Genomic DNA, 21,749 nt, shown 5'->3' with positions numbered 1-21,749 from the left:
TCATCCCCGTGTGACAATAAGCACAGATGTTACCCATGCCTGATAAGTCACATGCACGCCACCTTATATGGAGAAAAATGTGCAGAGGAGAAGACATGAAACATTGGTGTTTCTCGGCCAGTGTGCTAGCACTTCAGAATTAACGGCGACGGGCACTCACACACAGCCTGCGGAGGGGAGAACAATCCCTTTACTCACTCGAGAAAGGTTGCTGTTCACACAGAGCATCAAAGACAAAGAAGAGTACGTTTTCCACAGCAGTAGGACTGCTCTTCTTCACATAACTCCAAAAAGTTACACAGAGCAAATCAACTGACTTCAAAACAGATCGTTTCATGGGGGAAGTTCCTGTGGTAGTTATGTCACTGTCTGATGATGTTACCGAGCCCTTCAACTTAAATTAGACGAGTGACGAGCTGTAGATGCCTGTGAAGCAACTCAGTGCCACCCAGAGAGGGGGTAGCATTACATCTCTCTTTTGTCACTGGTAAACAACTTTGACAACTGGCAGTCGTGCCGGCTGAAAGGCAAAATGTGCAACACTTGGCACAAAAGGAAAGAGTGAACGAGCAAAGCGATTCGCATGTTTTCCACTAAAAGGAAATTATAGGCCACACTCAATCAATATCACTCTGGTTCAAGACCCTGTCCCAACCCGGGGAAAAACAGAATAGTAAAAACATAATGTTCCTTGTGGTTGAGGATTTCTTTGCCACAAAAATGTGAGCCGCATAGGCCAAAATATCCATATAATGCAACGGCTTCTGACCCGTCTCTGGGAGCACACATGAGAACAACAGCAATTATGTAAGTAAATAACTATTTCAGTACAGTCCATTAAACAGGCAGGGAGGCTGAAACGCCTGACGAAATATAAACCAAGCACACAGCATGTCCCCCCTCCAGAAAAATAAACAAATCGCATTCTTGGGTATCTTTTCTCTTCCGCTCAATCTGGGCCGAGTCTAACTAACCCCTGATCCAAGTAAATAATTGGTGAAACTTTACATTGCATCCAATCCATCATTCAACAGTCATTTATCACATTAATTACAATCACCTTATCATGTTTCCTTGAAAGTGAACTTCGCCACAAAGATACAGCTGTGAGAGTATCAGACAGACTCCAGCCTTCAGACAGATCAATGACCAGGCCAGCCAGTCTCTTTACGTCAAACATTAGCCCGTGTTTTTATTATTACAACCCTCCTCAGCAGCGTGCAAAGGTAGCAGGACAGCCACAATGACACCTTCACATGTGGGTTTCCATGACAGAGGGCCCACCATGCCAAAAGGCATCCCCGGCCCTTCCTCCTGCTCCGTGGCTCTGTTTGCTCTGGGCAGGCCCTTCACTCCAGGGGTCTCGGGGCCCTTTTGTTGCCTCTGTATGTGGCTAGAGAGCCCTTCCACCCCAGCGCACGGCCCAATACAAGTGGAGGATAAATCACACACAAACAGAAGAGCAGAACATTCCCCAGCATTTAGTGGAATGACCAATGCCCCCAATCTCTTAGTCCATAAATCAGAATGAGGAGAGGGAAGCAATCAGTGGCCTCTCTGACTTGGGTGGACACTGCTGTGGGCTACATGTTGAACATCTCCACACTCATTGTGTCAATGGAAAGACACCCAGATAGCTTTAGTGTGGAGTTTTAATTCATTTCCACGGCTGAACATAATAACAGGATGCAATGCATTTCATTTATCATACCAAAGCATAGTTCACACTGCACAGATTTAATAACACTCATACTGACAGTTTTAATTTCAGAAGATCATAAATATAAAAGGGAGAGGTCATTCTCTATCTCTCTAGGGCAAAGCACACTGATAAATAAGTGTATTGTACGTTTCATACCGTGAAAATTCCTTTCAGTGTGAAATGAGTTTTAATCGCTGACGACAATCACATGTTTGTGCAGGAAAATCATTTCTCTCACAGTTGCTGCAGCGAGATTTACTACACACAACGGCCAATGAGAGGACCCTGGTGAAATTCACTCCTAATATTACACAAACATCCTCAAACTTTATGTTTGACATACACGTTAAAAGTGAAAACAGTGATGCGTTTAGGTGCCGGAGCGGACAAAGCGCACATACACAAACGAACAGGGTCCTTTAAAACCAACGTGACTGTAAGAGAAGTTCGCTTGCAACTTACCGGCCAGTGTTTCCTCTGACAAACCATGCTTCACTGCGTGTTCACCTGCTTCCCTGCTCGCAAAAGCTAATGATAACGCTGTGGCATTTAACAGAAGCATAAAAATCGGATTTTCTTTCAGCGTACTTCCACGATTCCTCCGCTTCCAGAGCAAATGTTCCCGGGACGCAGCGCCAAGAGACTGCGGACTCCTCCCAGACAATGTGGGGTTAAACTCCTCCTTCCCACGGACACTGAGAGGGAGAGGGGGGCGGCCGGTTAGTTCAGTACAACATGCTGTGCTGGGAAATTAATGACAAGCACCTATATATATATAAAAGTATCATAAAACGCGATAAATCATTACTACGCAAACTGTGGTTCGTGGACCTTCATCGGTCCCTTGGGAAGATGTTAAGGTCCTCGTGAAATCAAAGAAAGTTTAATTACACGACTGTTTCACCAAAACTAAAGGGGCAGTCCACTGATTTTACACATGATATTAATTTTATTCATCTGAGGATGAATACTCAGCCTGTGAAAACAGCTGTATAATATTTCATGTGGTAATGGAGACAAATTTCCAGAGACTGAAACAAAAATAACCAGAATGGCGTCACCAGGGTTATCTAAGTTAGGGTGTGAGACTTTTATTATTTTAACAGAAAGCCTGCTTTATGAACTGGAGGTATGGGTTTGAAAGAAATAGGCATTTAGAAGGCAGAGGAGGCTTCAATAAAAATAAAAATAATAAAACAGGCCATCAAAGTGCAGTATTAGAAATGTAGGATCCAGTGTTTTTCCAATTTGAGCGATACCGGGGGCTACAAGTTGGGATTTCTCGACCTCTGCTGCTTCAATTTTAACCTTTTTTTAATGTTTTGCTTGTAAGTCATTGTGTGAAGACTAGAAATCAAACTTAGCGGCCTTCTGATGTTCTGTATGGTTGTTTATTCACAGGTTTCACAGCAACAAATGAAATCTGATATTTTTGTTGTCACTAGTGATGTGGACTGACAGAATATTTGAAGGTGATACTGTTTTAACCACCTACCCACGCTACATACATACATGCATATACTTAAGGATAAACTCCTGTTGAATTTAGATCTCTTTGGCAGGTGAACATATTTTGCATAACACTATCAAACCTGTCTGTCACATGGACAAATGACCTGATAAGCAGAGCGATAGGAAACAGGTTTGGCTTCCTCAAGACAATCAAACAGCATGCAAGCGAAGAGAATGATCATTGTTATTCTTTGACCTAATGTTTTACGTATTCATTCCTCCTTTTCATTTTCTCTCTATCATTCTCAGTCATCCTCATTGAAATGCCTCCACTCCCTGATCACACAGTTGTGATGAGCAGGCCTTCCTTCCTGCAATCTCCTTTGCGATGCTCATAAACCTTGTGTTTCATAATGTGGCTCTTTGGCCAGGCGTGTCAGCCTGGCCAGACCCATCTAATCTGCATATCAGCCTCTTTAAAGCTGCTACAGTGGAGTTCAAGCACAGTTCCCTATCTCTCTCCTGCCTGTCGTTGCAGCAGATACTGTAACACTCTGTTCCTTTCATCACAGACCCATCAAGATCTGTCTACACAACAAGCAGCCTCTCGTCCCCCCTCGGCAGATTTAGCCACGGGCATTCAACTACAGTTAGCCAAGCATATTGTTTTGAAAACAACAAAATATCTAATTATGCATCTTCAGGAGTGTCAAGGGATTATGCATACAAATGAGGTTGCGAATCATCCAGAAGAACCATCATGTTAAGCCATGATTACTGCAATGATCCACTGGGTAAATGTCTCTCAGTCTTACCAGTGACGTGCTACAGATCCCCACCCAGTATGTAATTCTGTTTAGTGAAGCACTGTGGGAATATTCATCCACATAGAGGCTCTCTGTGTTGTCTGGCAGCTATCAGGAGCTCTGGTCACTCCGCATCTCATTAAATATAATAGACTGTGACGGACATCCTGCCACCCATCCTCCTTTTCTGTCCGTCTGATGATCTGACACAAGAAAACAACTCTGACTGGGCCTTTCCCATTAACTCACAGACAACTGGTCGATAGCCACGGATGGCTGAAATATTAGTATTTACAGTTTATTGCTTTAAAACATATCAGGGAGCAGAAAAACTGTGAGCTCAGCTCGCATTTTCTCTCTTTTTTGTGCTGATGCAAAACAAATATTCCACAGATAGGCAGACCGGTATGTGCTCACACACATGTACACACAGTCACACACTCATCAGCACCTCAGCGCCCACACCTTCTCTTAAATGAGCCTTCTCAACACCTTCGGTCTAGCCATCCTGACTGTCACCACTTTGTTCGGCCATTATGGCCACTCTAATAGGGTCGCCATAGTAATCTTATGTGTAGGCTATATGAGTGTGTTGCTGTATGTGAGAGAAAGGGAGGGGGCCGACAGATCCCCTGCTAAGTGATTTTCTCACCCGTCTCACTGCTGCCCATTGTACAATGGGCTGCTGCCATTATTACCACTGTATAAGGGGGTGCTGAGCTGCAAGGGCTGGCCTGTTCAGTGTCTACATGTAATTACCCTGCTCATTTGTCATGTAGCCTTTATTGGCTAACTGTCACTGGGAGAAAATTTTCTGTACAGTTGAGAGGCTGGCAGGCTGGTGTGGAAGGTGCTCTGCAGTTGTATGGAAGGGAAGGTGGGTTTGTAGGTGACAGTCTTTCAGTCTTCGGAAACACAAGGACACAGTGTGATAAGGTGTGTGTGTGTGTGTGTGTGTGTGTGTGTGTGTGTGAAGCAGACAGAGGGAGGGCTATAATCAGACATTCTCACGCTACACCCTGAAACAACTCCTTACTTGTTTCTAAATACAGCAGCCAACATTAAAGCATCCACAACCACAAAGAGGGAACTGCAGCAGCTCGCACAAGAGACAAAGGAAATCTTTACGCAGGAAAGGTAATAGAAGGGCAAGGGTGAAGATAAGGTATGAAAAAAGCCAGGCCATTTTGAAAAGGCTTTTAATTGAACACGACAGGTCTGATCCAAGTGGTAGCTTGCAGACTCCTGAGGGCCGAACTAATGAGAAATCAATGACGACAACGAGTGAACTGCGTGTCACAGAAGCCAACCTCTCACGCCAGTGTTATTCTGGTCTTTAAAGGATGCACAGAGCACTTAAAGCACCAGATTTATCTTCCTGAATATGTGATTAGCATTTCAGCACTTTAGTACTTTTACTGTGATTCTGTAAAAGAAAAAAAAAAAACACAATTCAACAGAAACCTCACCTATAGCCTAAGATTGTGCAGAAACAAATCCAGCAGTAGGAGTTGAGCGTGGTGGCTGATAGAGCAGGTAGATGCTTGATAGAGCAGGCTGTACCTGCATTCAGAGGACATATATACCTGTATGAATGTGTTGGTGTGGGAAACCACACATGTGACAGACCTGCCCCCCCACGCACTGCATCATCTGTGGTGACTGACTACCTGTCTGAGAGGAGAGAGTAACACAGAGCAGGGAAGGGGGATGGATGTGCCTGTGCTGCTTAAGCTCTAGGTGAAGAAACTAGCACAAGGGTGTGAGACAGTGAGGATTTCAATTAGGTTTTTGTGTCCCTGCATGTGGAGAAAAGATTGAGTTGGCCATTTGATGAATGAGAGAACTGGATTTTAAGACAAAGGTAGAGCTAAAATGTAGGCCAGTGAGGCTCCACCTGCAGAAAGTAAATGCGGGAAGACCACATTAACACATGAAGCCACTGTGTCTAAAAGTGCTAAAAATCTTGCTATTGAACTGATCAAATATTTACTGTATTTCACTTTATGCAAAAGTTACCATATGTTCATTTAAAATGTGTTTACTGCAGGGGTTGTAATTACTTCTTTTCACTTCAAAAATAAACTGAAATTTGTCTAGGGTGTGCCCACTTTTGTATTCAACTGTATCTGATTTTGGTGCAAGATCATACATGACCAAATGTGCCCCGTGGGAAAGCAACTCCTTTCTTTCTCTGGCTGATTGCCTATCTGCATCTACTTGTGATTGCTGCTCTCATCACTTCAGCGTAAGGGCAGAATTTGTTCAAAGATATTTTCACCAATCAACCAATCAAGCAGGGAGCGTCAAAACAGCATCATGATATTTGTCACTGCGGTCATTTCGAGTGAGAAATCCCAAAGAAGTTCAGTATAGATGATTCCAGTTGATGCTGGGTTGATGAAGTTGATGAAAGCCAGACTCAGAAGCAAAGGGAACAATTGTGCAATATCAGTTGAAATGTATGACATTGTATCAAACATAAATAAACCATACTAAGCTACAGGATGTTGTTAGGTTGAGGATTAGCCGCTCATTATTGTAACAGACACACAGCAGTATTTCTGCACAGCAGTAGTTCCTAGCCCTAGCCTAAACTCCTGCAGGCTATTTTTGCATGTCACAATTTGTCTCTTTGTCACAAAGTGCATCAAGTGCATTCATCCAGCCACTCCTGAGAAAATATGTTATCTCCGTGCTTTCGCTCTATCAAATTTTTGTTTCAAGTTCCATGCAGTACATGAGCCAGGACGTGCATTTGTTCTGGCAACAATTATGCAATTTTTGTGGTGTGTGGACTGTCACGTCTGTTTCCATGAATCAAACCAATAATCAGATGATACCTCAGTCACTGCACCACAGTCAGCGATGAGTGTTCAGATGAGCAGTATTGAATCAGGAATCTCAACTTTCTTGTAATTGACACACTCATACACTGTATGAATCCAGCATCAGAGTAAGTACATTTGCCATATATTCAGTTTACAGTATAACGCGATGCTTGGCTCAGAGAAGCTTACATATGAGCATCTGTTGTGTTAAATAGTGAAAGCTGTTCTCTAGTTTTACCAAATCCTTTAAGCTATAATGCAACACAAGCTACACTCTGTAAGAAACTGTTTTTTCCTCATCCCTTTAAGCCCTTATGTTTTATTCTACTTCTTACCAATTCCTCTCAGGCAACATTGCCCACCTACATTAGCTCAAACACATTCAGCTGCCTCGAGTGTCTCTCTGGCCATTAGAGAGAGAAGCTTTCTCTAATAGCCAGAGACTCTGCAGTGATTGACAAGAAAATTGCCTAACCTAAAAAGCCATGTTTGTCTTCCCATCAGTCTGTGTCAAGTCTGGCACAGGGTGGCACTATACCATGTCCAAACATGGAGAAAATATGACTGATAGACTGGTGGTGGACAGCTCATCATGTGGTCAGCATGACATGAGACCTCAATCTAAAAATGTAACGGAGAAAACACACGCGTACCCATTTTTACATTTTCTTAAACTGAATATAGGGCAGATTTGACAATGACAAAGTTGCACGAGTGTAAGTAGCCAAATATAACCCACACAAGAGAAGAAAGGATATAAATGATTGAGAGACTGTGAGGACATTACTTTATGAAAGAAATATCAGGAATGGACAAGCCTTGTCTTTTATAGACTCACTGAAGGAGAATAAGGAAGCACTCTGTAGCTCTGGGCTGGCGTGACAGTCTAAGCTCCTACAAATCTCCTCACTCTTTGTTGAATGAGTACAACCACTGCCCTGCAGCCAGAGGCCAGTGGAGGTGAATCCAGAGCAAACACAGGAACATTTGATTGAGTTATCGTAAGCTTAAATAGAGTCAAACGAGAATAACATATTACAAGTCAACAAACACTCACTGTAATTCAAAGGCTGCATTAAGTGAAAAAAACGGTAAAGGCTGATTCCAATGAGCCAAATGCAATCATTCACTCTGAAGTGTAACGTAGTTTGTGTTGGGTGGTGCTGAGGTTAAATTCTGCTCATTCTAATTTAATGAGGGCAACAGGCAAACTGAAAACAAGCCAGACGACCCAGACACAAACAACTCAGTGCAGCAAGTTGAAGGCTGGGAATCACAAATGTGCTAATTAAATTCTTTAATTACATTCTTTAATTGCAACAACACTCAACCACACAACTACTTTTTCACCAATTAATGTAGCTTTGACAGTGACATTACTGGCTGCCACGGATAATATTGAAAGTGTTAGACACAAATAGGCTCTTATTGCTCCATTAGGACTGTACTTGTTGCTCAGCCGGCCCACTAAGGTAACGTTCCCACACCCATTACCTCCTCGCTCCCCACTGAGAAACACTTTCACACCCATGTGAAGAGAGTAGAACATAAGGGCTGTTAAAATTACCTTGTTAAAATCTGCTCATTTCACGTTCTTAATTAGAAACACAACCACACTGCTCTGGGTGTTTCCCACAAAATCATCACCTACCAGTACGACACAGAGTAACAGAAAGCACCAAACCCAAGCGAGGCGGTTGTCTGTCTAGCAGCCCAAGTTTTAAACAAAGTAGGAAATGAATGACCTGGAGCTTTTAATGGAAAGCTGATACTTTCCCCCCCAAAACTGTCTGGACTGGTTTGGTTACAGGCCCCATGGAGGCGTGCATGGCAACGATGAAGGCTCATAAACAGTTTTTAATGTCTCCTTGGGGGATAAACTTCAGTTATTCCCATGGAGAACCTATTAACTGCAGCAGCATTACAATTCACTATGCTAAATTTCGTGTTCCAGTTGGCTGCACGATACACTCTTCTATCAATTGACCAATTGCTGATACCCAGTGGTGGACAGTAACGGAGTAAATTTACTTGAGTACTGTACTTAAGTACATATCCAGAGGATTTGTACTTTACTTGAGTATTAGATTTCTTTGGTACTTATTACTCTTACTTGAATACATTTCCAAGACAAATATTTTTACTTTTACTTGAGAAAATTTCTAGGAAAGCTGAAAAGTACTCGTTACTTTCAGGTCTGCTCTTTTTTTTTCTTTTTTTTAAATTCTAAAATACTATTGGACACAAGCTGTGTTTGTCAAAGAATGAAACCTATCACAGTGCACGCTCTCCACTGGGATCTACAGAAAAGCGGATAACAATATCGGGACATGGGGAGACAAGACAGACATGGGGAGACAGAGTTTGTTGTGCTCCTATATTGTACTGGCACATGTCCTTCCTGGAAAGTCAAGTGACTTCAACATTGAGTTATTGAAAGCAGAGATGTAGTTTTTTGTAAAGCAGTGGTTCTCAACCAGTGGTCTGGGGACAACATTGGTCTTTGAGGGGGTTCCAGTTCCCAACTTAGTTACATGATAGAGAGTTAGTTGGACGGTGCAGGTTCATTTGGTTACAGTTTTAATGATTGTTAATAAACGCTGCATCTGCAACATCTGCTGTCCTTCATTTTATTTGTTTTTATAGGTGTTTCTGCAGGCTTTATATGACATTGTGGTTCTAAAAGCAAGCACATCAGTGCAGGTGGTTTCAAAGAGTTAATTCTCAGAAACAAGAGTTAAAAGGTCCTTAAATTCATTGAGAAAAAATTATAGTAATTCATTGATGTGAAAAATAAGAAGTTTACTCTTACTCTTACTCTTACTTTTACTTAAAGTGAATTTAAAAGCATGTACTTTTGGATACTTAAGTACCTTTAAAAGCAAGTACTTTTTTACTCTTACTCGAGTAACATTTCGACTGAGCTACTTTTACTTGTAACAGAGTAAATTTTGACCGGTAGTATTTGTACTCTCACTCAAGTACTGGGGTCGAGTACTCTGTCCATCTCTGCTGATACCCCTCTCCCAAACAAAGAGTGTTCTGTCATAGCTTAGCAAGATAGCAAGATGCTGCAGGCCTGTCAAGCTTTTGTTTTCTTCACATTTTGAATGTGTGTGCATTGTACAGCATTGAGAGTGATGCTCAGAGTGTCCAGAGGTTGGACAGTGTTATGTTATGTTGTGTTATGTAACGTAAAGTTAATGTCTTATTTTTGCCTTTACAAATAAGGAAATCACAAGCATAATGAATGAATTAAACAGTGCAGCTGTTCTAATGTAAACTGCATCAGTTGGGGCACTAGCTACCTATTAATTTTTGGAGTTATACAGCCACTATTAGCACACCCTCTGTGTTGTTGCGCAGTGTCATGGTGTGGAAGCCAACTCTGCCCTGCTCTTAATTTGATTTAGGAAAGTTTACTCACCAGCGAAACCAGTCAGCGTTAGCCGAGGTAGCATTACGTTTGCCAAACGGTTCTTATTCCAAAAGTCCTTCTCTTTTGTAGTGTTAAAAATGAAACATACTGTTTGAAAATATTAATAAGCTAAAAAAAATGAGTAATGTTACGTCTTTATTTCCATGTCTGCTACATGAATCATCAACTGATGAGGATGCTAACTTTTTGCCTGGAACATGTAGCTTTAGCCTCAATCGATAAGAAATAGCAATATTTAAGACACTTAAAAATTTTTCTTTAAAAAAAAACAAAAACAAAAAACAAAGAAACAGCGAGGAACATTGCTCCGTTACAAAGTCAGCCAAAATGTTTTCAACATATTCATGGAGCTAACGTTAGCTTAATTAGCTACCTAGTCACAGCTGATAAAATTTGCCAGTGTCAGTTGTCACGTCAACCAATAAAAATTACAGCGGCTGCCTAGAAATGATAAATCCTCCTCTTTCCAACTCTACCGTAAATTAACGACCCATTGTTTTAAAAATGACTCATTTTACTAATAATTGCTAATTGAAAGTGTGACAGTTGTGACAGAATGATTCAACTGTTGAACTACAACTGGTCTTTGTCTTTGTGGCTTTAAAAACAATAAATCAAAAAAAATGAAGGTCTGAAAATGTTACACTTGACCACATTTTACAATTACGTTAACGTGAGATTCATATTTTGTTCTTTAGGTCCATTTCCAGCAGTGTGCACCCTGGACTATTGTGTTTATTCGCGTGGGAGAACTGTGAACAAAAGAAAAGCACTCAACACGTTTCCATTTTGAAGCAGCAGGTCTCCCTTGGTGTTTATATTCTCCACAGCAACCCTTTGTGTGTGTGTGTGTGTGTGTGTTTACCTATTAGCTCATTTAGCTAATAATAGCTAATGGATCTGTGTATGCAAGACTCTTTTCATTTGGGCTGTAAAATGGGATTAGTTCCCCTGTGTGCTGTGATGTATGCGTGTTTGTGTGCGTGTGTGTGTGTGTGTGTGTGTGTGTGAGCGCATGCGTGTTTGATTTGACAACGAAGTGTGTGTTTATGTTACAATGATTTCCCCTTGAAAAGGATAGCACAGCATCCACTACATTAAGTGGAGTGTGGTTTGCATGTCCAGGTAATGGACAAAATAAGTGAAGAGCTAAGTGCTATATGATGAAGTTAAGTATTGCCCTTCAAGACAGCTTCATGCTGCTGCTGTATAAATCCTCAACTGTGTATAACAGGATATTGGAGCTTCCTCTAAGAGGGAAACGCTCCATGTCTTAGAGGGAAGCACAGAGCATCCCAGACAGCTTTAATGATGTTTAGGTCTGGTGATTTGGAAGGTCATGGGAATCATTTGAGTTCATCCTGCCGTTCACCTCATTCTTACATTTGTTTAGCAGTGCATATAAGGGCTTTATCATTTTAGGAAAATGGTTCATACATTACCGAGGTTGGAATATCAACAGTGGCTAATTGCTGCAGGGTCTAAGAACTCCATTTGATTTGCCAGACTTTTACTGTGCATCAGCAGATTTGTGCTACATTGCTATAAAATGTCTAGTCTCAGGACTTTGCATGTTTTAGTTTTGTAGGATTTTGCATATTCTTTATGAGTTTAAGTGTATTCCCTCACCACAAACCTGGGGGTTTTGCCCTGAGCACCCCTTTGGAAGTTAATCTGGCTGTTTTATTAATTATAGACCCACTACATTACTTTAATTTACTGTCATGGCTCCGTGTTTGGTAACCTTCAAATAATTGTCTGGCAAAGTTTTCTTTTTTTCATTAATTCATTCATCCCTGCTGATGACATCTGACTTGTGTCAGTAGATCTTTGTTGGCAGCGCAGCTGGTCTCAGTTTTACTTTTGGCAGTGTAGCTGAAGGTTACGTTACCGCTGGAGTTATATGGTTCTGCTGTTCCATGTAAACACTTAAGCACGAATTACACGGTGCCATTTAAATATGCACAGCTCTGATATGAGATAGAAATATTTTAAAATCCCATGCAGAAAAGCCTGGTAGTTTTGTGTAGTTGCAAATATTGTACCTTTTAAAACTATCTTTGTCCTGTTTTCATAGTTGGTTGAACTGAACAGCAGATGAGTATGTAGTCACTGAACTGAAACAGTTCCAACTATAAATGGTGGCTACATCAGCTATATTAGGCTTATATAAAAATTTAAGAATGTATGAATCCACAACCCATTTATTAAAACCCACAAAGCACTTATTAAAAAGTGATTGTCAGACCTCTTTTACAGCTGACACACACCACTAATTGGCACATTGGTTACTTTGCCTGTGCAGCTGACCTTGTAATTACGATGATGCGATGTGATGATATGATGATGAAAGTTATTCATTTCATATGAAATGTTTCTGTTATTTTGTCCACCTCCTATGTTTAATATAAACCCTACCTGATCACTGTTGGTATGGTACCATAAATTCAAAAATATGATCCAAATTGTAATAAAGTGGGATTATCCTTAAACTGGTTTATGTAAAAGCCACTTCACCAGATCAACCAGCCTCCACCACTTTGCCCCTCATCCCAGCCCAGAATGGTCTGGTCTGACCCAGCCCACACTTGTCATCGCTGACTGTTACACTCGAGGTGAGTGCCAGATTCATCTTTTCCATTTTCTCCCTGGTGTCCCATGTGACACTCAGGGCGTGAGGGCGGGTAATAGGGTGGGAGGAACAAAGGACAGAGAAAGAGAGAGACGGTGCCGGCCAAATGGGCGGGCAGAGGAGGAGACTGTCTTACTTATTCTCCCTCCTTCACCTTGGGAAACCCTCTGCACTGGTTCCTGACCCTCTTCTTGTAACTCTCTCTGAAGTCATGGCTGGTTCCTGTTCTGAATTAGCTTCTGCTTCAAGCATTGACAATCTCTGACTCTGTTTAATTTTAGTTCCAGGATCATAGTTCTCCAATTTGGACAGCTGCATAAAGATAGAAACTGTTACAGGGATGTTATGCTGAATTAGACTGTAGAAGCATTGCTCGTATTGTGTTGAAGTCAGTGCACAGACACAAACTTGTCCACATTTCTCTTACATATATCATTACTTCTGTTCTTCCCTTTCTCTTTAGCACACACGCTGCTGAGAGATCAAAGAGAGAGCAACACCATCCAAATAAGAAGACTGACATTTTAGCAGCGAAAAGTTGTTTTTGTCTAAAACACAGTTATGTATTTGGATTCACACATTTAGAAGTAAACAAAACAGCTGCCCCGGACAGGTCAACACATTATGTTAATTTTAGCCAATTTAAGCAGATCTTCCGCACTTAACTGATTTGAAATTACTTTTTTTCACAGCTACTAAAATATCTCTGTTTGTTCGAGGACCAACTAACTGGCGATCTCCCTCTAAAAGACTGACTTCAATTAAGGTGAATTCCCTTAGTCTGAGGAGTAATTTGCTGCTGTCCAGCCTCTCTGGACATGAGAGGCTGGAAAGCCTAAAAATAACCTTCAAGTATGGTTTCAGACTGTATTTTTAGTTAGTTTTATGATTCAGGCAGTAGATCCCACTGAGAGGCTCAGCTACCAGGGAATCTGACCAGACTGTTACACGCGTCACTGGGGAGTGGGGGGGGGGGGAAGCAGCTATAGGAGGTGAGACAAAGGAATAAAAAAGGATGAGGGGAGGAAGAATAATGAGGGTAAAGGATGTAGGAAGGAAAAACGGAGGGAAAAGGGGAGAGTCCAACCATGGAGAGTAGATGCGGAATCAGATGCGAGGATGTGAAGAGTGTGAAGAATGCAGCATCAGCCCTCCTCTTCTCATCGCTCATTTGTCATTTCATTTGCGGAGGCCGCGGGGCATAGCGTGTATAATTTTTATATCACATCAGAGGAGAACGAATGGTCTGGCTCAAAGGGAAGAAACAAGGGAACGAAGAAGGGTAAAAAAAAAAAAAAAGGTTTGAAATGTATACATGCAAATAAAAGTCCAACTTTTTCCGGTGACATAACAATTTTATTATATAATTAATATAGAATAATACTTATAGGGTGAGCAGCTACTGTTTGCCATGTTTGTCCACCTGCTACTACATCTCCAAGAAGTAACAGGAATGGAGTTCGGTGAAAAGAGGGACAGGAAGGAAGAGTGTGAGAGCACAGAGAGCTTTTCCTCTTTATCTTCTCTAGGTCATGGACTTCTCAACCCTGATTAAAGACACACACACACACACACTCTCTCCCTCTCACACACACTGGTGTGACATCTGCTGTAGATAGGCCCTGTCACACTGCAGTCTCTGCTGGGGCCGGCCGTCACAGATGTTCACAGCGAGGTCCTCAGTCCATTCCTCCACCCCTTGGGAGAGTTCAGACCGGCGGTCCAGAGAGACACGGAGACAGGAAATCTGTTCTTTTTCTATTTAACAGGCCAGCAGATCCACTGGTACACACACACACACACACACACACACACACACTTCAGTCATTACTATCCTATTTAAACAGCATAAAGATGAGAGGATTTATTCAGCAGTGTCTTTTTCCATGACGGTATTGTAGCATTTTTGTAGGTAGGATTGTGTGTTTTCCTTTCTGTGTGTGTGTGTGTGTGTGTGTGTGTAGAGAGAGAGAAAGTGTGTCTGTGTATCTGATACATGTGGGTGGGAGAATAGGAAGAGGTTGAGAGAGAGTGTGAAAGAGAGGAGGACTGTGTAGGTGTATGAAAGAAAGTGCAAACGTGTGTGAACACGTGTGGAGAAAGGAAAAGAAAAGTGTGTATTTGCTTATATTTCTATATGTGTACAGTGTGTGTGTGTGTGTGTGTGTGTATGAGAAAGAGAGAGGGAGTGACAGCCTGGAAATCCCTGATGCCTGCTGGTCATTAATAAACATGATCATGAATGTTTAATCCCCATCAGCAGGGTGGCAGGGGAACCCTTGTGGGTGATATTGACAAAGTCACACACACACATGATCTCACACACACTCTTGACAGATTGGAGGAGCGGCAGGAGGGGAGGTTTGAAGCGCCCAACTTGGGGTTAACTACTCGTGAGAAGGACACCGGCTCTCTTTTTACTGTGTTAACCGTGTGTGTGTGGGAAAATGAGAATTTTCTTTCCAACTTGTTTTAAATGCAAACCTTCAGATGAATGTCAACACAACGGAGTGTTCACGTGCCTACACACACTGCTGTCCAACTTTAAAGAACCTACTCAGAATAAGTGTGCATGAGAACCAGATATTTTCTGTCAGATTTAGCCACTGGGGCTGAGGAAACAAGGATACACTGTGAGAGTGGGCCTGGGGGGGGGGGGTAATTCCTCTCTGTCACAGCAGAGAAGTTTCCCTGTATTTCAGGAACTTTCTACGAATGAGCCTCTTGACATAAAACACAATAAAGTAGAGCTCTGCACTAGAATCAAGAAAGATACTTGATAGAAGAAACATTAGGAAACAAATTGAATCACGCTGAATTCATCTCAAACCTTGTGCAAAATTGTTCCAGGAAAATCAAATTTGTAGGATTCATTAGTAGATGAAGTGACTTGTTAAGATAAAGTGCAGTTATTTTCTCCAGAAACAGAATTAGCCTGATAAAATATTAATTTTACAACAGATGCCTCATATTTTAAGTTGCTGATTTGGCCGCTGATGTGATGGACATGTACTGTATCTCCTGTTGAGGTGGGAGTTAACACTGGGAGAGAAGATATTCAAGAATAACAGTTTCCTCACTCTTTGAGAAATGTCTGTATTTTTGATCCTGAAATAAATCAATTTCAATCATCAGGATCAAAACAGGGTTGGTTTGTAGACAGGGGTCTAAAGCACTGCAACGTGATGCCGCTCTTTCTAATGCATGCATATGATGCATGTAAAGGGAGATTTAATATGAAAGTACAATAACAAAGTCATTTATTTTTAATCAGGTTCATTTGCGAACAAGGCAAAAAAAAAAATAAACATCCTGGTTAACGTGACTAAAACTATTTCTTTAGTTTGAGATTTGGTGCATATGACAGTCTAAGTGCTTTTTCAGGGGCTTTTTATTGTGTCAAGAATTTCTGGGGATTATTTGCCTAAATAATTTAATGTTTCAGTTGCTGCTCAACATGAACATTTTTTTATTGGAACTTCTGTGAACTATCCAAAGAAATCAGGACATTGTTTCTTGGAAATAGATGATGCTCTTAAATCTTCTAAAAGTAATTTACCAATTCTGAGTGCCTCAAATGAAATTCTATTTATCTCCAATGTAATAAAGCAGATAATGTATCTCAAAACCTGGGAAAATAAAAGGCAAACAATCTGCATGATCAGGCACCGGTAAAGACCAGTGAGAATATGTTTCTGTTAGTTGTTGACCCTAAGATTTTGTATAACATTGGCAGCTTCATCTTAAATAACTTGAGTATCTGCTTTTGAGACGTCAGCTCTATTTCAAACAACTGATTTGATTCCATTTGTTCTCAAACACGGTTCAAAACATCCATTACAACCAGGACCAGGTTTGATGATCCCTACAAATCTGTTGACTTCCTCTTACAATAAAGCAACCTCCCCACCCCCGTACCCCCCCACACCCTTCTGCCCAACCGCATGATTCTGATGAGTCAGGAGTTTCCTATCTCTTTTAATGCGACACCGTCTGCTCTGTCTCTTGTGTGCACTTCTGACTGACGCCTCCGACTCTCAGGAGGGAATTTGCCTCTTCCCATCGTAAACAAACACGCAGACAACGAGGAGGCCTTCAGGGCTAATTACCAGCTAGCTGCTGCTGCTAACAAACAGCACAGGGGAAGCCAAGGCCAGCGCACAAATGAAGTCACATGTGTGGGCAGGTAGACACACACACACACACGTTCACCATGGTCCTTAATGGAAACAATGAAGCTTGTTTTGGCGGTTGATGAACCAGGTGTCACATCTGCAGGAAGGAGCTGAGTCAGCCTTTAATGAGCAGCTTTTATAAGGCTGACAGACGTGTGAATGGAGGCGACACAGACTGCACGAGAACAAAGTGGATATGAAATGTCTGCAGTGTATGATGGCTGTGTGAATGTGTGTGTGTGGAGGCTTTATCACACACCTTCTGTAGCTGCAGAGGACTGCAAAAATGAGAAGAGGCTACATAATCAGAAAAAATTGGTTGAGCATGCTGTGGGAGCTGGTTCGGCGAGTGTGTATGACTGCGATACGTGCACAAACGTGCCCACTCCCATGAGAGCAGCACTGATGGGAGAGCGACAGCGGGAGGCTACAGCCCCTACCTGCTTGTCCTTTCTGATATATTTCATGTTTCCGAATTTCCACAATGTGCTGCGCTGTCAAACTCTCACCATGCTAGCTCAGCATCTCAGCACACCTCCCTCCCTATATAAACCAAACCCCCTTCTCACAAACACACACATATTCCTCATTTGTGTTGTCAGGCTTAATAAGCTCCCTTGTCACCCAGATTACACACACAACACTCTGTGAATCATGACCTGATCCTCTCTGAAAACCAGAAACAGTGTTTGTTGCTCATCGTGGTCTCCTTGACTACTTCATTTTCCCAGACACCTCCCTGTCTCTCCAACAGCAGTGACCTTTAACCTCCTACACATCGATGACCTCACCCTGCCATGAGTGCAGACAGCACTGAAAGAAGTCATCTAAGGATCCAGAGACGGCCACTTCGGGCAGATAGTCACATGTAAACAGATGATATTTGTGTTTTGAACTGGGGCCTCTAACAGGAAAGATTAGGGGCTAACAGTGTTAACAGAGACAACAGTAGGAGACATCAATCCTGAAATGTAAATGTCCTGTCTCTGCCTCTGTAAACTATGTTTGCACTAATGGGTTTAATTCTGGTTGCATTGTGGCACTGCTGACACACCGCCAGTGCACACACTTAGTTATGTGTGCAGGAAAAACATATTCAGTGACAGGCATGTAGACCACTGATAACACACACACACACACACACACACACACACACACACACACACACACACACACGCCCTCCTCGGTATGCAAGTACACACTAACTTGGCAAATACAACCTCTTCTCTCTTCCTGCTCCTGGCATGGTGAAAAAAAAAATACTTGCCAGTAAATCTTTATTCTCCCTAAGAGAGGATCAAATGAAATGTCCACATAAAAGTTGAGGGAATAATGAGACAAGCTGGTGCCTTAAAAAGTGGACTCGCACTCACTGTGTAGAGGAGAACAATCAACAACACTGTGGAGAAACACTAGGTCTGGATTCACTGAACTTCTGCTTGTCTCTAGGCAAAGTCTCTATGAGACTAAGCAGTAGATAAAAGTTATGGTCCCGTGGTCCACGCTGCGATTGTGAAAGTGTTTACAGATATGTGTGGTATTACTACATCCATCCATTATCTATTCCACCTATGTATAGAGGGTCGTGGGGGGGGGGGGTAATCCCAGCTGACATTGGGTGAGGGTGGGGCACGCCCTGGACAGGACGCCAGTCTATCACAGGGCTGACATATGGAGCCAAACAACCATTCACCCTCACATTCACACCTACGGGCAATTTTAGAAACTCCAGTTAACCTAACACGCATGTCTCTGGGCTGTGGGAGGGGGCTGGAGTACCCGGAGGGAACCCACACAGGCACAAGGAGAACCCAGAACCTTCTTGCTGACTGATATCAGTCAGTGTCCACCACTTTAGTCCAGAGTAAAATGTCACAGTAACTATCATGAAATTCTGGACAGACGTTCAGGCTCCCCAGAGGATGCCTGAACGCCGCCAATCCCCCACCACCAGCTCCGAGGCTCCTGCTCTAACTTCCTACACTCACACTTTCCTGTGATGCAGTGGAACAACTCCCTGACCTTGGTGCCTCTCTCAGCCAACTTGCAGCAAGGTGCAGCCTGCGGAGGGGCTGAACTCCTGACTAGGCTAAGGTCCCGGGTGAAGGGAACTTTGGGAACCTTGGCCAAGCCTTCAAGAGTCTGCTGACCCTGATAACAGGGAGCCAGACAGGGAAAACTTACACACACTCCCGCAGTGGTGAGTAATTACTGTGGCTGCCGAGTGTGAGCCGAGATAGGGGATTCCTCTCCTGCATAACTAGGTGGACGAAAGATAGATAGTTCCATTTTTTCGCTCTAACTCGATCACTGGTGCTCATGAATTCATGCGAGCAGCCAGCGTAACGCAGACACTCTGTCTCTCTCCACTTGGCACGGACTCCAGCGTGCGCAAATTTGATATCTGGGTATCTGGCCATGGCAGATAGAAGCTGATTTTAGTCCAGAGGCTTTGGGAGGACTAATCAATAGCTTTAATCAATTAAGAATGCAGCAACTGAGAAGCTGCAGAAACAGGCCAAATCTCACACTAGAAGGACCTCATTCCATTTATCACACCGCTCCTGTATCGATCCGAAATAAAAAAGGTATGGAGAGAGGTATCTGAGGAATTAATTTCAGCAAGGTGACACCGTGAAGATCCTGCATGGCAGCAATATTCTGTGCCCCTTTCTTCACACTGACCCTGTTGCTGTTCCAAAGGAGGGGATCTAACCTGTGGGTATACCTCGCCCGACGGGCTTTTGTTTGTCTAAGTGAGAGTGAAGCACAGAAGGTAAGAGAGGTGAGCACTGCAGATTTTGAGCTGTCGCACTCCAAGAAACCAGTCTGCACAGAGCACACTCCTCTGTCTGCATCAAGGATGAGCGCTGCAGTACCACACTGACCTCAAATGGTCAGAGACGGTACTGACGTTACAGTTACCCTGACTTCAGTCCTTTTATTGGCAACAAGAGCACTGTGTCTGTTGTGGAGATGAGCCACTAGACTTCAATATGAGTAAAACTAATTAAAAATGCTCCTCACAGAGCTAACTGGGCCTTGAAGTTAACACACCTCCAGTTCATATGAGAGTAATACATTTTTTTTTTATTTCCTCACATCATATTGAAACCATTTACAAGTTCACCTTCAGCGCTGTCTAATTTTCTTCCTCTCTGCAGGGAACTCAATGTATCTGACCTATAGTCAAAACCACACATTAGCACTACCAGCTGGGCATGAACTAGCAGTGTATTATTACTCAATGCCATTACAGTTTTGGTGCTTTCATTCCTTGCCCCCCATACTGAGGTAATCCTCACCTAAAGGTCAGGCCTACTTGGTGTGTTCCTATAGGCTTGGCTCAGGGGTTTATATTGAGCTTAAAGTGATAATGATGTGCAAATGGCTCATAGACTCATCCCTGATCCAAATGTAGATATTTCATTCTATGACGTTTCCTAATTTAAAGTTTACAGTTGTGAACATGCTCTTTTTTCTGCTACAGATAAATAACCGAGGGATGCTGGACCTCTGTAGAGAGAGGATTTATTTTTATTGATGTCCAAAAGAAGCCCTACCCAACTGCTGTGTACATGTTTGTCTGTTTCAGGGCAGATAGTGGTTGATTCAAAGTCTCGGCCTGTCAAATCTTTCTGAGGGGGAGGTCAGGAGGAGGCTGGACTTGGCTGACTGCCTGGGCCTCTGGGAGTCAGGTAGGAGCTAGAAATTTATGGACTGAGTCATAACAGAGGACACACAACTGGGTATTTTCAGCTCAGCCCTGATATCCCTGAAAAAAGGTCTCCAGATGCTTAATCCAGAGCCAAACTATGAAATATGTTTTTTTTTAATCATGTATTAATGTTTGGATTAGCAGGCTAAGCTCAGGTGTAATTGGAGGTAGAGGCATTTTGCAGCACGTGGCGCTCTCAATGTTTTCTTTATGAAATTAAAAGAGCTGAAATGGCAACAATAGACACCGTGATGCAGGCGATTGTTCAAATAAATCCCCTAGCTTGTGTTTCCTAACACTAGCCAGGCCATAAATGAGTATAGAGAGGCACTAGTGTGTGCTGAGTGTGCATTTCCTCCAGCTGTAGCAGCCAGGTCCCTGGCAGTGCAGGGTGGAGGGGATGGGGGTTAAAGGTAGCCAGCATCTTCATCTCCCTCGTCTATATACTCCCTCCTCCCCCATTTGTTCTGTTGTGGTAAGCGCCAGATGGCTGCTTTTTTTCTTTATTTAATGATAGGAACTGTCCCCTGTGAGAAATGAGCACTTTCCTAGGATTCAGCGAATAATTCGTCTGCTTCAGTGAGAGGGCGTTTGATAATAAACTACACCTTTATTGCTTGGTCTGAAATACAATATATTTGTGTTTTCAGTGTGGAATTGACCATTATTCTGCATCTCAGGAGGCTTATTCTTAGGGTACAGGTTTATTGTGTCTATTGCTGGACTAAAAATGTACCTAAATCAGTCTACAGTCTAAATGTTATTCCTTTTTAATGTGAAAGAACCTTAGAAATAAGGATATGTGATGCTTATCTCAATACACTACTTGCAATATAAGATATGTCAATCCCAGAATCTTCTTAACATTTTTATTGGTTTAAACGAATAACGTGTCTGTTCAAACTATTAGTCATGTCAGCTGCATTCTGCTCTTGAGGTTGATGCTGCAGTGTTGATGTGTTTGCAAAAGTTCATCTGATTGGCTTCAATCAGG

The 21,749-nt window shown here is 42.4% G+C and overlaps 1 protein-coding gene across 4 annotated transcripts in view; it reads right to left on the bottom strand.

Annotated features, from left to right (window-relative positions):
* The window catches only part of LOC139633097 (rho guanine nucleotide exchange factor TIAM2-like), a 90,407-nt gene that overhangs the window by 67,103 nt on the left and 1,555 nt on the right, over positions 1–21,749 (bottom strand). Inside the window, exon 1 of one of the 4 annotated variants that reach the window (XM_071498514.1) lies at positions 10,219–10,845. The exons of 1 other annotated variant lie outside the window; for it this stretch is intronic. The gene's annotated coding sequence lies outside the window, so the exon portion shown is untranslated. Of the gene's footprint in view, positions 1–198; positions 705–2,164; positions 2,405–10,218; positions 10,846–21,749 lie in introns of those variants that run through there. 2 more of the 4 variants (XM_071498510.1, XM_071498513.1) reach the window with 2 other exon arrangements.

The sequence above is a fragment of the Trachinotus anak genome, unplaced genomic scaffold, assembly GCF_046630095.1.
Source record: "Trachinotus anak isolate AG129_WGS33_773 ecotype Australia unplaced genomic scaffold, CSIRO_AGI_Tana_v1 ptg000015l, whole genome shotgun sequence".
Lineage (NCBI taxonomy): Eukaryota > Metazoa > Chordata > Actinopteri > Carangiformes > Carangidae > Trachinotus > Trachinotus anak.
Note: the sequence above shows the minus strand (reverse complement) of the source record. Positions and strands in the feature narration are given on the sequence as shown.